Consider the following 22,191-nt stretch of genomic DNA (forward strand, 5'->3'; position numbering starts at 1 on the left):
TATTACTCTATTATTAGGTTAAATTTTGTTAATAATGACAATGTGCCATCATTGGTTTAAGCCAGTCTTGTCACCTCTGTTATAATCTACTGGATATTTTCTTTCCCAGCTTTTTAGCAGCTGATAGTGATCTAGTTCTGGCCAGAGAGGCATTTCTGAGAAAGATTCTCCTCCATGATGAAAACAAAGCCCTTTTCTGTTCACCCCATTCTTTACTGTTTGGCACTGCTATGACTATGTGATGCCTGGAGCTCTGAAGCCATCTTGTCATTGTAAGGTCACAAGTTCAAGGATGAGAAGTCCACCTGCTATGGGTGCTCAAACAGAAATATGAGGAAAGCCTGAATTTTTTTTTTTTAATCACATTTTTGAGCTTCAGAACAAACCCTAGGACCACCTACTTCCAGCCCTTTACCATGTAAATTATAATTGTCTTCATGTTTTTCTGTCAGTCAGAATTTGTTAATGGCAGCCCAAAGCATTCTTGAGTTGTATGGGATGCAATGAAGGTGGAGGAGAGGGATGTGGATGATAAATGGGGATGGTGTCTGGCATAGTGCTGTGAAATACACACACACACACACACACACACACACAGACACACACACGTACCAAGAACTCAAGTGTAAACTGAAATAATTCACTCACCTCTCTGGGCTGTGATTGCCTCTCCTGAGAGAAGAAGGCATTTTTGTAGTTTGAACATTGACTCTGAACATGCAGTCAAATCTCTGGCTGCCAGAGCTGGCAAATATTCACAGAGGATTTTAGAGAACTATTAATTAGGCACAAGGAAAATATTGAGAATAGCTGTACTACAGCAAATGTTGGCTCCAGGCTTGTACATAATGAGTCTATTTTTTTATTTCTGAATTTGTGTCTAATATGTTTTACCTGCTGCAGGGTAATTTCACTGAATGCTAATTAGATGCCTTTTTATAAAAAATGATTTGCATGCAAGGAACAAATGCTTTTCTTTCAGGAGCAGGTGTTGTGGGATGGAAAGAAACATGCTGGCTAATGCCTTGCTACCAAAGTCACAGAAATTTCTAGTATCCCAGGCAGGTTTGACACCATTCTGGGGGGAGCTAAGGGGACACGTCTTCTGAATAAGTTTGTCTATTTACTTAATTTCTGGTTCTGCAGATCAGAGCTTTGGCAGAACCCCAAGGAAACCTCAGCAGGGGGAAAATCACCTTATTTTCTGCTTTAGCCAACAGCATTTTCCTGCCCAGACTTTGCAAAACAGACTTGCTTAACTTTGCAAGTTTCTTCAGCTGCCACTATTCCTTTCTGGCCTTCTGGTTGCATATGTCCAGATCAGTCTTATTTCTTTAGTTACAGTATATTTTTTATCCTAAACCATTTTTCTTATTTCTCCTTGCTCTTCACCTTTTCTTCTAATTCCTCCCACCTTCTACTATTTCTCTATGTTACTATCTCCTCTTTTCTTCAACTACTGCTATGTCCTGAAAAGCTTTCTTGACCTTTTGACTAGTGATGTTCTTAAAATCTAATGAGAACTCTAGGAGTCATGATTGTTTGGCATTATCATACATAAGTATTTTATTAGCTAATATTTGCTATTGAAGGAGGATTTCACAGGCATGGTCCTGCTCTATTTTATTTACAGAATGCCATAGCATAATTTTTAGCTCTATAAACATGTTGGGTAGAAGTGGATGGAGTATGGGAAGAAAGGCAAATTCTAGGGCATAACTGGGCAGAGCAGTGGATCATCTGAGCACATGAATGTCTTTGATTTGTATACGCATTTTACAAATCTTTACTGTGTTATTTTAAAGCACTGAGCTGAGGACTGTGAGGAGAGACACATTACCTTCCAGATATGTGTGTGATATATGGAGCTTTGATAGAGGAGGAGCAGGTGAAAATTGTAGAAGGAAAATTTTCCACTCAGGAGATATTAAAATAAAATACTGTGTTCCATTATGACTGATTCTAACAAGCTGATGTGGCCCAAAACACCAAACCACTATTGGGCCCAACTACAGACTCTTCCAGGACAATGAACAATTGAATTTGTTTGAACCTAGGATTGATTTCTGGAGTACTGGTTGTCAAGCCTTAATCACTTTTTCTAGATTAAACATCCTGACTTTCCCCCCTCAGCTAACCATTAAGTGAATTTCTTTGCTTGAGTGTGTTTCCTTACCTGGCAGGCCAGTAAATTGGCTTTGTGGATTTTATTTATTTTATAGCTCTAGTAGTCTTTTGCTTTATTATTTTTCAGAATATAGCTTGTAGGAGAGCCAACTAATGTTTAACATCTGGCAGTGGCACATTAAAAACAACTAAAAGAAAACCAACTGAAGCCAAATCAAACCAAACCAAACAATAAACCAAAAAATGCAGCAGTAACATAGGAATATTAATGTTACTTATGAGACAGAGCCCAGCTAGGAAATGAGACTTACAGTAACTTCCCAGTTCAGATCATTTCTAAATAAGAGCTGGTTTTAACTGGACTTAGTCAGATTCAGCGGTGGTCCAATCTAGATCTGACTATTGCTTCTAGATGTTTGCCATAGTCTCTCTGTTAGTTTACATTCCTAGTGGACTGATAAGGAACAAAAGCCATAATTTTAACAAAAATTACTTGCTTATTATTTTTTAAATACTGATGCAAAATTTGGTTAGCTTATATGTTAGATTATGCTTCTTTAATTCTTGGATTGATAACCTGGATTTTCTCAGAAGAATCTTCCCAGAACTGAGGTTCATTTTGTTTTGTGGTTTTACCAAAGAAACTCAGAAGGCAGGAGTAGGTGGATAGGAAGAGATCAACCAAAGAACTTGTATGCATATATGCATAAGCCCTAGACACAGACTGTAGGGTGGCGAGGGCCTATGGGGGCGGGGCAGCAGAGGAGGACTGGAAGAGGTCAATGGGGGCGGGGGGGAGGAGAAGGGGGACATACATAATATTTTCAACAATAAAGATTTTTTTAAAAAGAAAAATATATGCAACTTTCAGAAATATTAAAATATGAAAGTTAAAATGAAAAACCAAACAAAAATTCAGGAGGTTTTCAGTTCCAAGCAGTGTTTCTGAAGCACTACTTTCAAACTCTGGGAATTATTAGACTCCTAGTCATCATTCTTCACTGGAAGGAATATCCAGCACTTTCCCCAAACTGTGCTTTCCTCCTACATCAAGATGCTGTTAAGATTTATTTTCCCCTCTTAGTGATTACTAATGTACTACATATATGTGGAAGGATTTATTAAAAATGTACCAGAATTTAGTTGATGTGTTCCTTGCTATAACTTCAGAGCAGGGGTGGGGAACCTTTTTCTGCCAAAGGCCATTTAGATACTTTCAAAGTCATTTAATTAACGTAATCCGCTTAATGTGAATTTATGTTGCTATGAAAAAAGCTCCTAGATTTATTAAATTTTGAGTCCCGCCTCTGGGCAAGACCAAATGATTTCTCAGGTCTTATACAGTCTGCAGGCCTGACATTCCCTATCCCTGCTTTTAGAATATTACAACCCAACCTTATTTTTGCTTCTAGCTGTTCCTGTCTTTTAGGGATTTTTTTGTCCATAGAGTACATAACACTTTGCTTGTCCTAAATAATTTTGGGATCCAATGTCTTTCATGGTGACCTTCTCTGTTCCTCCTTGTCATCTTTTAGTAAATGTTTATTCAGTGCCTACTCCAAGGGATTTGTGATGGGTGTATACAAAATGGTATTTGAATATATTCCCTCTGCCTCTGGGAGCTCAAGTTAAACCATTTTCCTCCCTCTTTCCTTTCAAACATTTGTTAACAATCAGAGAATGAACCTAAGAGGAATCCTTTGATAATTCAAGAGACAAGCCAGAGGAAAGTCCCCACCCAAGAGTAAACGTTTAATAGCATGTTTCCAGAATGCAGAGAGGGCAGAACAGTATAAGCCTGGGGTGGGAGTAAACCAATAGAAGGAGGGAAAATCATGTTATGTCTCTGTTTTTTTGTAGAAAGCTTCCCATAAAACATTTTTTTTTTCCTTTGGAGGATATATCAGTTATCAATTGTTATAGAAACCATTCCAAAACTTAGTGGCCTAAAACAGCAATGATTTATTACCTTTCACAATTCTTAGGTTTGAAAATCTCAGTGCTTCTGTTGCTTATCTTGCAAAAGGGCTTGCAAGAGTTTGGTGCTGGGAAGTCTAAGATGGCTCCACTCACTGTCAGCAGCTGCTGCTGGCTGTTGGCTGGGCATTTCAATCCTTTTCACATGACCTCTTGTCCTCCAATAGAGCAGAATGGGCTTTTTAACAGAAGGGTGGTCCTAGAGCCTTAACATCTAGGCTCCAGAACGTGTTTAATGCTACTTTACCACATCCTAATGATCCAAACAGTCCCCCCTATGGAATCAATTGATTCAAGGGGTGGAGAAACAGATGCCACCATTTAATGGGAAGACCAAAAGGACATAGAACCAGGGAGATGTGATTCATTGGAGACTATTATTCTAACAATGTATCACGATAGAAGTGGGGTCAAGAGAATGGGGATGAGAGTAGTGCTGGGAGGCAGGAGGAGGATAAATTAAGTTGTATTGTGACATTCTTTTGAATTAATAATGTTATTGTAACAATCATAACCTGTGTGTCTTTTTCCATGTGAATAATTGTAAACCTACTTTTGACCACCTCTGTAAGTGTCAGCAAAGGGTCTTTTGTCCTCAGTAATCTGTCCCTGGGGGACAGACTCCAAGGAATATATTGGTTAATGAAAAAGGATAGATATCTGCAATTTTATTAAAGTTTGATATTTACAGGATAATAATTAAAATGGAAAAGCCAGAAAAAAATAGAATACAAAAAAAATAATGGGAAACAAGATTTTAGGAGGAAATTACATATATATCCTAGATTATGTGATCATACTTGAGCTCACATATGAAATACATTCTGTTGTGAGATCCCTTTAATTTTATAGTTGGAGCTTTTAAACATGATTTTCTGCAATTCAGGTAAACTGTCACCAAGTGATGGGTGCATGCTTTAGCTAAGAATCATGTGAATCCTTTTATCAAATCTCTTAGCCTCTTAATCATGAACTCCCTATGTATAATTATGAAACATAACTCTTTATTAAATAAATTTCACCCAAAAGGCCATTTTCAATTGATTCTTTAAAGTTGAATTTTAGAAATAATTCTCAAAGTACATGTTTGTACCTTCATCATCAATCTTCATTTTTTTTTTCATTTCTTTTGAATCTAAAATCATTGTTTTTCTCTCCCCAATAAGTCCCTCTTTTAGTTATTACCATCTTTCTGTTGTAGCCGAGGGAATAGTGAAGAGATTGTTGGAATTAACTTTATCTTTCTAGCATATCATGCCTCTTCTTTCTTTCTCTACATACAGAAGGGGATAATGTAAAATATAGCAAAGGTAAGATGATATAAAGATTGAAATTGTGTCTTTATTAACTGCTAGTTCACCCGAGTGTTTATTTTTTCACTAGAGGCCCAGCGTGCAAGGAGGCACCTCACCTCCCGCCATGGGACAAGGCACCCCATGGGCCCCACAGAATCATGCCACTGGGGTGGCAGGGACCCGCCCTGACTTCCATCCCAGGCTCCCTCTGGCCCCTCTGCCTGTGTCTGCTCCTGCTTGGGCAGGCCCCATCTCTGTCTCTGTCTCAGCTCCGGGCCTCACGTGCTCCTGCAACCGCCTCCTGTCCTGTCATCCCAATATGGTGTCCTGGCCTAATTTGCATATTACCTCTTTATATATTAAGATAACTTCCTCATATTTCTCTTCTCTTAATTAAATTCTTTAACTGGAGCCATAAAAACTTCCCTGGTAGCACTTCAACAATTTTAATAGTTTGAAAACTAATCTTCATAGTTTGGAATATTGACTTAGGTCATTTTTATTATACTAATATAAATGGGTAAAAAAGCTGTGGTACATTTACACAATGGAATACAACCCTGTTGTAAAAAAGAAGGAACTCTTACCATTTGTAAGAGCATGGATGGACCTGGAGAGTATTATGCTAAGCAAAATAAGCCAGTCAGAGGAAGGTAAGTATCACATGATCTCACTCATATGTGGAATCTAGTGAACAAAATAAACAAAAAGAAAATAGATTCAGAAACATAGAAGCATGGAACAGACTGACGGATTTCAGAGGGAATGCAGGGGTAGGGGTGGAGAGATTAACCGAGGAATTTATATGCACAAATGTATGTATAACCCAGGGACACAGATCATAGTGTGGTGAAGGCGGGGGTCAATGGCAACAACATCAATAACAACAAAGGGGACATCCGTAATACTTTCAACAAGAAAATAAAAATTTTTAAAAAGAAAAGTCACTCACTTTGACATGGTCATTCTTAGTCAAGCTGAGGTATCTTTTTGAAAAGTACTCCAGAGTTGGTTGTAAATGAGCCTGCCTAACTCTGTCCCTCTGACAGCCCCTTCAATTACCTTCTTAACTTGTCAACCAAAGGCAGCAGTGCATATTGTCTTGAGCTGCTTTGTAGCAGGTCTTCATTGGTGGGACTTTGTCTCCAGCACTCTGTGTGTGGGTATTGAGGATCCTTCTTATTTCTCAGTCCACTGGGTTGTTAGTTTTAGCTGAATCTCAAGACAAGAATACAAGATCAAAACAAAGAAATTTCTCAGTCTCAAGCTACTGAAGTTGGATGAAAGTGAAATCATTATCAGGTGCAACATCTGATTTTCTGGTCCCAGGGTCACTAGCAGAATGCTATATAGTCTCCAAAGCATAATAGTTTTAACATTTCATGTAGCAGCTTAAGCTTTCCACAGCCTGAACTCAATTTCCACAGCCCACTGTGAAGGTGAAGATAGAAATGACACACTTGCAATTGGTTAATTATTTGCATAAACATCAAAACTTTGCCCGCAACTCTAGAGGTAAAGGAATGTCCTAAAGTGTCTCTGATTTGCAGACCAGGTGAACAGGTGCCTGTTCTTTACTGTCAATTGTTGCAGCTGTTCATTTGGGAGACATTGCAGAACCAAATATGCACAGCTGAGATGGAGAGCATGTATCTGTATGACATGTGGATGTACAGAAAAAAAAAATACAGCTCTAGATAGGAAGCTTGTGGAGGATACCCTCTGGTGTTGGTGAGAATAGAAAAGCAGGCACACATTTGAACTGCTCTTAGCACTGTAAGCTAGAACAATGCTCTCAGAACACTCAGAATCAGTGTGGTTATGCATCATTATTTCAATTGGTTCTTTAGGGTTTCATTGTATGGGTCTGATATAATTTATGTAACTGATATTTAAGTTGTTTCCAATTTTTCACTATTATAAGCAGGGCTTAATAGCATCCTTATACATATTTCTCTGTGAATTTGACCCATTATGTCCTTAGGATTAATGAATGGAATTGCTGGGTCAAACTTTAAATTGTGGATACATAGTGTCAGGTGACTATCTAAAAAGTTACATACCAAGATTATAAATCAATTACCTATGTTTTCTTTCAGTATTTTCTGAAATTAATTTTAGTGGTAGAGATTTGCCATTACTATTTCTCCAAATGACTCAGTTTTTCCAACTCATTTTGTTGAATTGTCCACTTTCATCATGTATCAAATTCTCATTCACACATAATGTGTTTCTGAATTCTGTACTATTGATCTCTCTGTAAATTATTGTATAATGCTAAATTTTAATTATTAGTATAATATGTTTCAATATTGAGTAGGGCAAATGCTCTCATTATTCTGCCTGGCTATTTATCTTGCTTGTTTTTCAGATGAAATTTGAAATCATTTTTTTCTCTATAAAGGAAAAAAACCTAAAAAACTTTGACTGGTATTTGAAATGAATTTACAGTTTGATTTAGGGGAAAAGAAACCTAAGAAATTGTGATTGGTATTTGCAATTAATTTATAGATTGATTTCAGGAGAGTTATTTTTAACTATATGAATTACATTAAAAAATATAACTTATTTCCCAGGCCAGTGTGGCTTAGTTGGTTGGGAATTGTCCTGTGCACTGAAAGGTTGCCAGTTAGGTTCCTGGTCGGTCATATACCCAGGTTGCAGACCTGATCTCAGTAAGGGGCATGCAGCAGGCAGCCAATTGATTTTGAGCTCTCATATTGATGTTTCTTTCTCCCCCTCTCCCTTTCTCTAAAAATCAATTTAAAAAAGAATTTGTTTTAATTTACTTAATTATTTTTAAAGTTTTTTAAATTGAATTTATTAAGGTGACATTAGTTAATAAAATTATATAGGTTGCAGGTGTACAATTCTATAATATATCATCTGTATATTGTATTGTGTGTTTATCATTACAAGTCAGCTCTCATTCCATTACTATTTCCACTAACTCTTTTATAAGACCTGAGAAGACTTGTTAGCAAGTATAAACCCTGTGAACAGTTAGAGGAAGCACTTCTCCTTCCCCCACATAATTTGGAATGAGAAATAAACTTGGGTCACTTTGCCTTTTGGCTCAGGGCATTTCAATTAGTACTAGACCAATGTGCCTTTGGTGCAGATGACAATGTGGTCATTTCTATAAGAAATGGATCATATTCTCTCCCTGCACTCCAAAATTCAGGTTTCAGTCTCCACACAATTGAGTTTCTTTTTCTTTTTTTTCTGGCAGGCATTCTTTAGGACAGGCTCATTTGAGCAGAGTTGCAGTGCCCTAATCAAATGGGAAAAATCCCAGAGGAAAAGTTAATCAGGGGTGAGCCTTGCAGATGAGAACATAGTGAGGGGCTGCAGGGTAGCAGCATTTGTCCAGTATTTGCTGGATCATCAAGCCCAGGAGGCCACATAGCCTAGCAGCTCCCATTACTTCAGGTGAGTGCTAAGCGACAAAATGCATTCTGTCAGCCGCTGCCCATCTGCATTTTCTCCTGGTTTTTCAAAGACCCTTAGGTATTTCAGAAGCATTTCATTAGCTTCAATCTCATTCACTTCACCACCTGCATGCTTCAGGTGTTCTAGTTCAGTCTCGCCTCTTTTCTCTCCCTTCCTTCCTTCTCTCTGACATTCCAATACTCTTCTCACATAGAAGGGGAACTATTACAGGAAAATTTTATGCATTGTAGAGGACAGAAAAATGGTAATTTATCTCTTTGGTTACATTAGGCACTTTTCACTTTTCATTAAGCCAGCTCTCTATGGTCATTTTTATGGCTTCTTATTGACATACAAATTGTTAGATGTACAAAGAGAAACTTACTGATGAATGCTCTAGCAGGGGTCTTCAAACTACGGCCCGAGGGCCACATGCAGCCCGCAGAGGAGTCTGATCCGGCCCGCCAGGTTTTTTGGGCAGTGAGCGCAGCCGAGGTGTTACAGTAGGAATTAGTAGTTCATATAGTCTGGCCCTCCAGCTCTCTGAGGGACCGTGATCTGGCCCCCACTTTAAAAAGTTTGAGGACCCCTGCAGGAAACCAGGACCCCAATTTCATTATGAGAGCAGTGTTAACGTAAGAAACATTCAAACCTGTGAAAAATTTTTGAGTCAAACTGTCTACAATTGCCAGGAAGTAAAATCTCAACAGATTGAGCTAATGCAGAGAATGTCAGTTTTGCACCTTGTTTTGTACATTACAAAAGGAGATGTAAATGGGTTACATGAAATCCTTTCATGATAGATTAAGAAGGCAGGAGAAAACAAAGTCGGCACACCTCTGGGACTGGATACAAAGTAAAACGATAGACACACACCTATTTTTTACTTAAATGACCCATAGAGCAATCAACAATTAACTCAGTAACAGAGGGGTTTATGGTCTCCACAGCACTGCCTGTGTTTTGAGGGGTCTGGGAAAAGAAAAATTACTTTGACATTCCAACAATATGTTATCATTAATGCTCAGTTAAGATAAAGATGGACCTTTGTCAGGGAAGATACAGGCCTAGGACATGACTAGCCACCATAAACTGCTTTTTAGTTTATAAAGTTTTAATTTCATATCAAACTTTGTGCTTAGTTTAGGTCTCTGAGTTTGCAAGGCCTCCATGCAGGCCTTTGCTGAGCTAGCCAGGTTAGCATGTGGCCCCTTCTCATCCACAGCAGCCATTTTGCTACTTTCTTGCTTCCCCACCGAAAGGGGAGAGAATAGGGTGTGATAATTCAGGGCTTATCTGATTTCTTCAGTAAAGAAATCAATAGTCTTTTCTGTACACTTTCTATAGGTTAGCTCTTATTTGGTTTTTAATTCTCATGATTACCCTATTTTTTGTTTTGTTTTTGTTTTTGTTTGTTTCACGGTTGAGAAACAGAGGCTCACAAATCCAAGTCTCCAAAACGTATAGTTTTTAGTGGCTCTGAATGGCATCTGGTGCTTCCCCAAGGGCATTGGACTTATTTGGAAAACTCTAATAGTAGTTGAGAAATTTGTAATGATTCTGAAAGGGTGTTGTTTTAAAATCCAAGACAATAAAACATTTAGAGGAATTCAAAAAAGGGAAGTTTGTGGTCAGGCATCTTACAAGGGATGATTCTGGAAAAGGGCTGACAGGATTGAGGTTGCTTGCACTCCTGCATTTCTCTCCAGTGAGCCCACTGAAGAGCAGTGATACCAGTTGGTTCTGCAGGCCGGTCTTTAATTTTCAGATGTCAGTGCAAAAACTGAAAGCAAAGGTGAACTAGATTGTACTCTGCCCACTGATTTTTGTTGAACTTTAGAAGTCACAGTCCATCAGCCCCGGGGTGCGTACGTCTGCATCCACACCCACCTCTGCACATAGGCCCTGGCTGCTGAGAAAACAACCCGTCTATCCAGAAACTGGATTGAAAATGAGATAAATATTAATCCTTCCTGTTATTGTGGTGCCAAGGTTCCCAAATGGGAATTAGAAAAAAACTCGTGAAGTAAAATGACCCAGAGAACAGAAAGAGACAAAAACAAAAAACTCAAGAAACTTGGTTCAAAGTCAAAAGGAGTAAGGTGAGCACTTCCAATTGTACATGCTATTGCTCCTGTTTTGGAATAGCATCCTTAAAGGTTCATTGTTTTTGGAAAGGAGTTTTGTGACATTTCAAAGTTCTGCCTGCCCCCCCGCCCCCCAACACACTCACACATCATACCATATGAAGACTTTGTTAAGCCATGAATTCTCAGACTACCTATGAAGGACATTATTTAGAGCAATGATTCTTAAACTTTAATGTGCATATAAATCTCTTGTTAAAATTCAGACTCTTGGGTGGCATGGCTAGATTGAGGGTGAAGCCCAAGGTGCTGCATTTCTAACAAGCTCCCAGGTGATTCTCATGCTGTTGGTTCAAGAACCTTCCATAATTTGAGTAGCAAGGCTGTGTGGGCTTCCTAATTAGAGTAAGAAATTGAGCCAGAGGACCCAAGAGGTCTTCTCTAGCTTTAAGATATTTTTTGGTATCCAAGTGTGATTTAAATTCAAACCATCAAAGGTATAAACATTATCAGACTCACTAAATATTACTCTTTTTATTCTCTGAAAAACTTTCTATCAACATAACCTACTTTTCCCTGGTAGCAGTGAGATTTGAAGTGATACTTGACACCTGGTATAAAATCTCTGTGACTTCCACAGTTCTTTGAAGTAGCTAATATTCCTCTCATTGTGAAGGTGAGAGAATTGATAGTGTGTAAGTGCTGAATTCAGGGCTAGAACCCATATCTGGCCTGCAAGTCCTAGATGGTACCTCTAACCACATAAAAACACCTCATGGCTCCCAGAGAAAGAGGTAGCAAGTGTTTATAAATTCAGATCTGGTCAAACTGATGGGGTTTTGACAGATGTTAGGAGGCTGGGGATGAGGCAGTAATATGGAGGAGCAGGGTTAGATCAGCCAACTCTGGAGGGAAATGAAAGAGGTGAGGTTGTGTTTAGTGTGACCATCCCCAAATCCAACCCCCCCCCCCTTTTTTTTTTTGCCTTCCTTTCATTCCCACTCCCTACACAGCATGCTGCTCTCAACCTTGCCACAGTGGCCTGGCTTGGCTGTCCCAAAGGAACTGGCCTAGAAATCATGGGAATCATCTCATGGAAAATGAGATCTATTTTATTATTAATTTCCTTGTTCCAGAAATAATTTAAAGGCATTAATAACAATATGCAGTTACTATATCACCCTTTCCAGGGGAGCAGGATTGTTTAACTTCAAGGACTGAATTTTTTTTTTAATATATATTTTATTGATTTTGTACAGAGAGGAAGGGAGAGAGACAGAGTTAGAAACATCGATGAGAGTCATCGATCAGCTGCCTCTTGCACACCCCCTACTGGGGATATGCCCACAACCAAGGTACATGCCCTTGACTGGAATCGAACTCAGGACCCTTCAGTCCCCAAGCCGATGCTCTATCCATTGAGCCAAACCGGTTTTGGCAAGGACTGAATTTCTAACAGTGGAATTTGAGAGATTTTTCTTGTGTGGGGGGGAATGGGGTCTGTAATGGAGGGAGAGTATTGCAGAGGGAACATCACAGCCCACAGATGCTCAGATGCACCCCCAGCAGTGCCAGCCCAGGCTGAGGGCCGAGGTCAAGGCCCCCATCAGCAGCACTACGTACCATGGCTTTTAAAAGGAGTTCGACATTATTCAAACATAGAGTCATATTAGGTGAGTTTATTCAAGTGGGCCTGGAAATAGCCATGAAGTATGAACACAGGCTCTGCAGAAGTAAACAGTGATTAATAGCAATGTCTGCTGGGCTGCTCTGGGGATCTTTATTACATTATATCCAGCAGACTCATTAATGGTCTAGAAGAGATAGATGCTAACAGAACTTGAATTAAATTAATGGTGGATATTAAATTGAAAGTGATTGTAAATCTCAGGGAGGACAGAAAGGCAACCTAAGAGTGGGTGAGAAATAAAAGATAAAATTTAACATTAATGGGTAAAGAGAAATGCCTGGTATAAGGTTTGAGGTGCAGGAAACTGATCACCAAAAAGTTTTAAAGTAAAGTTTATTCCCCAGTAATGAGCGGGACTCATTACGGAGGTAGAGAAATCAGAATTGAAGGAGTTGGGAGGGGAGATGGACCCAGCCGGGCTGCCACCTGGACATGGAGGATCAGCAGCACGTGGCTGGTCTGGGGGTCCTTTTTAAGGGGAGGAACAGGAGAGGGTTGGATCCAGGGCAGAATAGGAAGGGGTGGGCTCCAGGACACTTTGGCAGGCGCTGATTGATGGCTCAATGTCCTGGAGATGTCCCTGTGACAGGTGCCAGCAATGTCACAACTCTGCCCACCAGTTGGGAGGAGGGAGAACCTTATACCTGGGAAATAACTCACATGAAAATAATAAAGGTTTCATCCTCGTACACTGTTGGTGGGAATACAGATTGGTGCAGCCACTGTGGAAAGCAGTATGGAGTTTCCTCAAAAAAATTAAAAATGGAACTGATTTATGACCCAGCAATTCTACTTCTGGGAATATATCCAGAGAAAGCTGAAATACTAACTCAAAAGAATATATGCACTCCTCTGTTCATAGAAGCATTATTTACAATAGCCAGGATTTGGAAGCAGCCCAAGCGCCCATCAGTAGTTGAGTGGATAAAAAAGCTGAGGTACATTTTCACAATGGAATACTGTTCAGCTGTAAAAAAGAAGGAAATCTTACCTTTTGTGGCAGAATGGATGGGGCTTTGAGAGTATTATGCTAAGTGAAATAAACCAGTCAGAGAAAGACAAGTATCATATGATTTCACTTATATGTGGAATCTAATGAACAAAATAAACTAACAAACAAAATAGAAACAGACCTCATAGATACAGAAAACAGGATCTCAGCTCTCAGAGGGGGAGGGGGTTTGGGATTGGTGAAAAAGGTGAAGGGACTAAGCAAAGAAAAAAAACCCTTCATAGACATAGACTAGACAACAGTATTATGATTAATGGAGGGAAAGGGGGTGGGGGAAATAGAACAGGATAAAGGCAGGCTAAATGGTGATGGAAGGAGACTTGACTTCGGGTGGTAAACACACAATACAATGTACAGATGATGCATTTCTTATATTTAGAATTGTGGACTTGAAACCTATATAATTTTATTAATCAATGTCAACCCAATAAATTAAAACAAAAAGAAATAACGAAGGTTTCAGGGAATTGTTTATTATGAGCCAGACTTATACTAGGTGCTTTCGGTTAGTTCACTTGTCCTTTCCAATAACACAATGGGGTAGGTTCTGTTCCAATTCTTATTTTGTAGGTAAGGAAATGGAAGCAGAAAGAGGTGAAGTGACTTGCATGGACTCACAGGTGAAAATGGTTTACAACATTTTAAAAAATCCCTTTGAGTCTTTCTGTCTTGTACTTCTTTTCCTCTATGGTTCCAAGGCAATAGTACATTAACTAATTTGTGCTTTTAAAATGTTCCTGGTTATTTGATTTTAGTAGAAATGCATATCTGGTGTATTAGCCTAAGGATAACATATTTAAATAAATGCTTTAAAAAATATATTCCTAGTGTCCATATCATCACCAACTGCTTGGGCATCCAGTGAGGCTGATCTGCAGCCACCAGGACTCCATCCTTGCTGAAGGCACACTGTGTGAGTGGCATCTCATCTTTCTTGTTCACTGCTGCATCACCTGAAACACAAGGGACATTAAAAATGTTTATTAAATGTACTTCTCTTTGGCTATATTGATTTCACATCAGCTTCAATTTAAATTCAGAAAGCATTAGGCAGAGAGGAAGACTGGGACATACTTCTGATCCATGCTGTTAAAGGTTTGCATCGTGACACAACTGCAATTTCTAAGGTATAACCTGGGCAAGGAACATAACAGGTCTCCTTGCCCATAGTGAGGCATCATGGCTATGCCCTCTCTCCTTCCTCCACAAGGATGGGAGGATCAATTGAGAAGAAGGCTGAAGAGGCATCTGCTAATTAGTAGCACAAATGCTAGTTATCGTATAGTTAGAACCTTACACGGTTTTTATCAAATTTGATGCCTTACCACAGGCCAATGTTTGGAAAACAGTTAAGCTGGTTTACTATAACACTAAGTACCAGATAGGGTAGTTCATCACTTAAGAACAGAGGGTGAGATTGGGGAGAAGATGGCAGCCAAATAGGCAGATCTTTTTAATACCTCCTCTCAGGGCCAGACTAGAAATAAAACTAAATTGGGGAATATTCATTCAGTTTACCAACTGAGGTTCAGCTGAGGAGGAGACATGTCAAAGAAGGACAGAAAACACCTGAAGACTGGTAGGAAAGGCGAGGTCACAAGAGAGGCTAACCCAACTTCCATGGGTCACAAGAGGGCTGAGGGATCTCTCAGCCATGGGAGGGTTTTATACCTGCGAAGATTAAGGCCTGGAACCCAGTCTGGGCTCCACAGCCCAGGGCAGCAGAGCCAAGAACAGCGACTCACGTATCATTCAGCCTTGAAAGGCTGCAGGGCTGATGGCTGCCAGGGAGACTGGAGCTGGTCACCAGAGCCGGTCATGGATAAAGCCTCAGGTTTCTGTTTTTTTCTTTTTCAACCCAGAGTATAGGAATTTTATTTGCAGTCACTCACCCAGGCTTTGGTGGAGAGAGGGTGGTGCAGACTCAAAGTGCCTAAGGAAAGACTGGGGTAGAAAGCATTGGGGGAAGACCTTTCCAGTACTGCATTCAGTGGTAACCACCACCGCCGCCCCCTCTCCCCTTTCCCACCGAACCAAAGGGCCATATTTCCTAAGAGACACTAGACCCTTCCAGAAGCCACAGCTCAGGAAAAGAAAACACACACACACACACACACACCCTAGGTGATACAATCTACTCCACCCACAGGAGCCCTGCTTGCTATGCCCTGCATCTTGACCTTTGCTGAGGAGACTGCAGTAGAGGCCAAGCCTACAAGTTTGAATAGTCTTAAGGGGCGTCAGTGACTTAAGCCCTCTACCCCACTATCCCAGTAACCTGATTCGGGGGAAGCACCAGCTCTCCACATGGGAGAGCTGATAGAATCTACTAGTACTCAGCTGATCCCACTGAACTGCACATAAGAATCTCTGCCCAGCCGAGGGCAGAGGGATATTCTGGGACACTCTCAGAGGAGTGGATCTGGGACAGGAAAACACACCCACTACTTTCCCTGAAATTTGAACAGCACCTCACTTTCACAGGAGATCCAGGTGTCTATAATCCCAATCTACCTAAAGCCCTTTCAGAAACAGACTTGACCAATTAAGATTGACAGCTGGCTGACAGTTGAAGGCAGATGGAGGCAGAGCCCAGGGAACAATGGGAAGTTTGCTGACCATCCTAGGCCCCATGCTACTAACAAACCAGACTTAGAGTCCTGCTTGGCCTCTCCCATGTTCAGCCAAGTCCTGTGGAGAGATAAAAACTGTGGCTCGCTTGAAGCTCCAAACAGGTTGCTGAAAGCCAAAGGAGGACAGTTTCTGACAGTGGTTAGCACCTAAGTACCTCCTTAGAATTGACACAGTCAGCTGCAATCGTCAGAAGAGCAGCATTCAAAGGAGCACCCAGGAAGTACTAAACTCTGCAAAGATAAGCACCACTCTTTCCCCCCCCTCTTTTTTCCTCTTTATTGTCTTTATCTTTCTGCTTTATTGATTTATTTTTTTAGTCTTTATTTTTTTTTGTTTCATATACCTAATTTTTCTCTTCCCCTTTCTAACCCTAATTTTTTTCTTCTGCTTTTTCAACTTTTTCCCCCCTTTTTTATTTTTGGTCTGTCTGCATTTTCCTTTTGAAATTTTTGTTCTTATGTTTTTTTACAAGAGGTCTGGCGTATGAAATTTGTGCATGAGGGGAGGGTGTCCCTCAGCCCAGCCTGCACCTTCTCCAACCTGAGATCCCTAGAGGTGAGATCGGGCCTAAACGGGCAGTCAGATATCCCTCTCACAATCCAGGACTACTGGCTCCCAACCACTCGCCTGCCTGCCTGCTTGCCTGATTGCCCCTAACCACTTCTGCCTGCCAGCCTGATCACCCCTTAACCACTCTCCTGCCATCCTCATTGATATCTAACTGCTCCCCTGCTAGCCTGTTTGCCCCCAACTGCCCTCTCCTGCAGGCCTGGTCCCCTCCAACTGCCCTAAATTGCAGGCCTGGTCCCTCCCAACTGCCCTCCTCTTACAGCAGGGGTCCTCAAACTTTTTAAAGTGGGGGCCAGATCACGGTCCCTCAGAGAGCTGGAGGGCTGGACTATATGAACTACTAATTCCTACTGTAACACCTCGGCTGCGCTCACTGCCCAAAAAACCTGGCGGGCAGGATCAGACTCCCCTGGGGGCTGCATGTTTGAAGACCCCTGTCTTACAGCTATCTTGTGGTAGCCATCTTGTATCCACATGGGGGCAGCCATCTTTGACCACATGGGGCGGTCATCTTGTGTGTTAGAGTGACGGTCAATTTGCATATTACTCTTTTATTAGATAAGATACCATTTCCTTCCCCTATTCTTTATTCCTATTTTTCTCTTTTCATCTCTGCCCTTTCATATTCCTTTTTCTTCCCCTTTGTTTCTCCTTTTACTTTTTTCCTTCTTTTATTTTAAAATTTTTCCATTCTTCTCTCTTAATTCTTTCTTCTTTTGTGGTTGCTTTTGTTGCTGTTGTCAGGGTCTTCTGTATGTTTTTGTTTTGTTTCTTTTCTTTTGTGTTTTGTTGCACTCTGTTTAGTTCTGTTTTGTCAGCACGTCCACAAGAGCTCGTGTGACATGGTTGGGGGTGAGCCTCACTGTCAGCCACCTGAGATGAATGGGATGTCCATCCATGAATGGGACAATGACATTTGAGAGCCAATTACAATAGTAGAGCCCACACAACTCACAGCAGGGACATTTCAAGAGCTGAGGATATCTAAGAGACTGCACCACTGAGTCCCAGAAAAATTATATAAGGCCATCCTACAAAGACTGGGAGGCATGGCAGTTTGATCTAATACCTTGAAAAAAAAAATACAAAGACAGCAAAAATGGGGAGACAAAGAAACAGTCCCCAAATGAAAGAAAAGAAGGAATCACCAGAAAAGAGGAATTAAGTGAAATTGAAGCAAGCTGTTTGTCAGATAAAGAATTCAAAATAATGGTTACAAGGGTGCTCAAACAACTTAGTTGTGAATCATAGACAACTTAATGGAATGAAATGAAACTTAATGAAAACTATACCACCATGAAAAAAGAGGTAGAACCATGAATAAGAATCAAAAGGAAATGGGGAATGACATAGCTGAAATAAAGCTGGATGGAAATAACAGTAGACTAATACAAGCAGGGAACTGAATCAGTGAATTAGAAGGCAAGGTAGGAAAAAACTCCCATTCAGAGCAGCAATTGGAAAAAAAAATTAAAATGCAGCAGAAGATGCTAAAGGATCTTTGGGACAACATGAAATGTAACAACATTTGCATCATAAGGAAGCCAGGAGAAGAATCTGAACAAGGAATAAAGGACCTGTTTGAATAAATAATGTCAAAAAATTTTCCTAACCTGATGAAGGAAAAAGTCACTCAAATTCAGGAAACACAGAGTCCCAATTAAGATGAACCCAGAAAGACCCAAGCTAGACACATCATAATGAAAGTGGCAAACATAAGACAAAGAAAGAATCTTAAAGGATGCCAGATAGAGACAGAAAGTTATTTTCAAGGGAGCTCACATTAGACTGTCAGCTTCTTAATAGAAACACTTCAGGCCAAAAACACTTAAGGCATGAAGTATCTACATAATAAAGAGGTAATATGCAAATTGTTCATTATGATGTCACAGTAATGACTGTTCAACAGGCTGCCCGCTCAGCAGGGGGACTTGCCTGAGGCTGCTTCTCTGCTCCTGGCATAAAGCCAGGGAAGTGAGACTGTGTCCCCTACCAGGTGCTGGATTCCTCCTATTCTCCCGGATGCATGTGCCTGACAAACACTCCTGTGACACCACACCCCATCTGAGAGCACTCTGCCAGGGATCCTTATATGCTGGTGCAGCCTATAAGGCACCTTGGGGCTGAGTATGCTAAGGCAGTGCTAGCTCCCCACAATTATCCTATATAATAAAAGGTTAATATGCAAATTGTCCCCTTGACCAGGAGTTTGACCAGGGGGTGGGCTGGCCAGCCAACTGCCCATGGCCCCTGCCCTGGCTAGATAGACCTGATAGGCTTGATTGGGGTGGGCTGGCTGGACCCACCTGTGTACAAATTCATGCAGTGGGCCTCTAGTTGTTGTATAAAGAGCCATAGGTTTCTGGGGGTGAATTATGTATCCTGTTATTTTGCCAAATTAATTTATTAGGTCTAGTAGTTTTTTGATGGAGTCTTTGGGGTTTTCTATGTATAGTATCATGTCTTCTGTGAATAAGGACAGTTTCACCTTTTCTTTTCCAATGTGGATACCTTCTATTTCTTCTTATCTGATCGCTATGGCTAGCACTTCCAATACTATGTCAAATAGGAGTGGTGAGAGTGGGCATCCTTGTCATGTTTCCATTTTCTGGGGAAATGAGTTTAATTTTTGCCAAGTATGATGTTTGCTGTAGGTTTGTCATATAAGGTTTTTATTGTGTTGAGATATGATACCTCTAGTCCACTTTGCTGAGAGTTTTTATCAGGGAAGTATGTTGGATTTTGTCAAATGCTTTTTCTGCATCGATTGATAGGATTATGTGATTTTTCTCTCTCAATTTGTTTATGTGATGTATCATATTTATTGATTTGCAGATATTGTACCATCCTTGCATCCTCAGAATGAATTCTACTTGGTCATTGTGTATAATATTTCTAATGTAATGCTGAATCCGATTTGCTAGAATGTTGTTGAGAATTTTAGCACCTATGTTCACCAAGGATATTGGCCTGTAGTTTTCTTTTTTTGATATGTCTTTATCTGGTTTTGGGATTAGGGTAATGCTGGATTTGTAGAAAGAGCTTGGAGGTGCCCCTTCCTCTTGAATTTTTTACAATAGTTTGAGGAGGATAGGTTTTAATTCTTTGAATGGTTGATAGAACTCTTCTATAAGCCATCTGGACAAGGGCTTTTGTTTGCTGGAAGATTCTTGATCACTGCTTAAATTTCTTCAGTAGTTATGGCCTATTCAGGTTTTTTGATTTTTCCTGATTGAGTTTTGGGAGCTTGTATTTTTCTAAGAATATGTCCATTTCATCTAGGTTGTCCATTTTGTTGGAATAGAGTTGTTCATAGTATCGTTTCATATAATTGTTTGTATTTCTGTGGGATCCATTGTTACTTCACCTCTTTCATTTCTGATTTTGTTTATTTGGGTCCTCTCTCTTTGCTTCTTGGTGAGCTTGGCTAGAAGTTCATCAATCTTGTTTATTCTTTCAAAGAATCAGTTCTTGGTTTTGTTCATCTTTTATATTTTTTATGTCGTTTATGTCTGCTCTGATCTTTATTATTTCCTTCCTTAGATAATTTATTACCATTTTTTTTATTCGTTTTATTATGTGGGCCTATAGCACTATGAACTTCCCTCTCAAGACTGCTTTCACTGTGTCCAAAGATTCTGAATTGTTGTGTTTTCATTGTTGTTTGTTGCCATGATGCTTTTTATTTCTTCTTTGATCTCTTTGTAACTCACTCATTGTTTAATAGCATGCTATTTAGCTTCCAGTTTAATTCTTTTTATTGTAGTTGATTTCTAATTTTATGCTGTTGTGATCTGAGAAGATGCTTGATATGATTTCTATCTTCTTGAATTTGAAGAGACTAGAAGATGCTTGATATGATTTCTATTGGGTCGGCAACTAAGTAATTGCGGGTTTCACACATATATGGCTTCAGTTGAATTTTTAGGTTTGCAGACGTAGTACAAATGTAAAACACATTTTGTATTTGATAGTTGGCTATTCAGCTGTTAATAAGTAAAAAAAGTTTTTGGATCTGTTTTGTAGTTTTTGTTTGGCGTTCGTTGAAAAATGGAAAATCAAAAGGAACATTTTCGTCATATTTTGCTTTTTTATTTCCGCAAGGGAAAAACGCATCACAAGCTCATAAAAAGTTATGTGCTGTTTATGGTGACGAAGCCTTAAAAGAACGGCAGTGTCAAAATTGGTTTGCCAAATTTCGTTCTGGTGATTTTTCACTCAAAGATGAAAGACGCTCTGGTCGTCCAGTTGAAGTTGATGACGCCCTAATCAAAGCAATAATCAATTCGGACTGTCACAGTACAACACGTGAGATTGCAGAGAAGCTTCATGTATCACATACATGCATTGAAAATCACTTAAAACAACTTGGCTATGTTCAAAAACTCGATACATGGGTTCCTCACGAACTGAAAGAATCACAGTTAACGCAACGCATTAGCAGCTGCGATTTGCTAAAGAAACGTAATGAAAATGATCCATTTTTAAAACAACTGATAACTGGCGATGAAAAATGGGTTGTTTACAACAATATCAAGCGGAAAAGATCGTGGAGCAGGCCAGGTGAACCAACTCAAACAACATCAAAAGCTGATATTCATCAAAAGAAGGTTTTGTTATCAGTTTGGTGGGATTACAAAGGAATTGTCTACTTTGAACTCTTACCACCCAACCGAACGATCAATTCTGATGTCTACATTGAACAACTAACGAAATTAAACAATGCAGTTGAAGAAAAGCGGCCCGAATTGACAAATCGAAAAGGTGTTGTATTCCATCATGACAATGCAAGGCCACACACATCTTTGGTCATTCGGCAAAAATTAATGGAGCTTGGTTGGGATGTTTTGCCACATCCACCATATAGTCCTGACCTTGCACCATCTGATTACTTTTTGTTTCGATCTTTGCAAAATTCCTTGAATGGTAAAAATTTCAATAATGATGATGATGTCAAATCATACCTGATTCAGTTTTTTGCTAATAAAAACCAGAAGTTTTTTGAACGTGGGATTATGATGCTGCCTGAAAGATGGCAAAAGGTCATTGATCAAACTGGGCAATACATTACAGAATAAAGTTATTTAGTTCCATGAAAAAATTGTCTTTGATTTTCTTTAAAAAATCCGCAATTACTTAGCTGCCGACCCAATATCTTCTTGAATTTGAAGAGACTTTGCCTGTGTCCCTATATGTGGTCTATCCTTGAAAATGTCCCATGTACACTTGAAAAGAATGTATATTCTGTGGCTTTGAGGTGAAATGTTCTGAAGATGTCAATTCCATCTGATGTAGTGATTAATTTAGGATTGATATTTCTTTGCTGATTTTTTGTTTAGAGGATTTATCCAGTGATGTTAGTGAGGT

At 39.8% G+C, this 22,191-nt stretch overlaps 1 pseudogene across 1 annotated transcript in view; it reads right to left on the reverse strand.

The window, feature by feature from the left end:
• Positions 1-14,788, reverse strand: part of LOC311619664 (nuclear prelamin A recognition factor-like) — a 29,314-nt pseudogene extending 14,526 nt beyond the window's left edge. The window contains exons 1-2 of the transcript in view: positions 14,695-14,788; positions 14,464-14,573 (exon numbers count right to left, since the gene is read on the reverse strand). The product of the transcript in view is annotated as a nuclear prelamin A recognition factor-like (transcript). The remainder of the gene's footprint in view (positions 1-14,463; positions 14,574-14,694) is intronic.
• Between the last annotated feature and the right edge of the window lie 7,403 nt (positions 14,789-22,191).

Source organism: Pipistrellus hanaki (assembly GCF_964339955.1).
Source record: "Pipistrellus hanaki genome assembly, chromosome: 3".
NCBI lineage: Eukaryota > Metazoa > Chordata > Mammalia > Chiroptera > Vespertilionidae > Pipistrellus > Pipistrellus hanaki.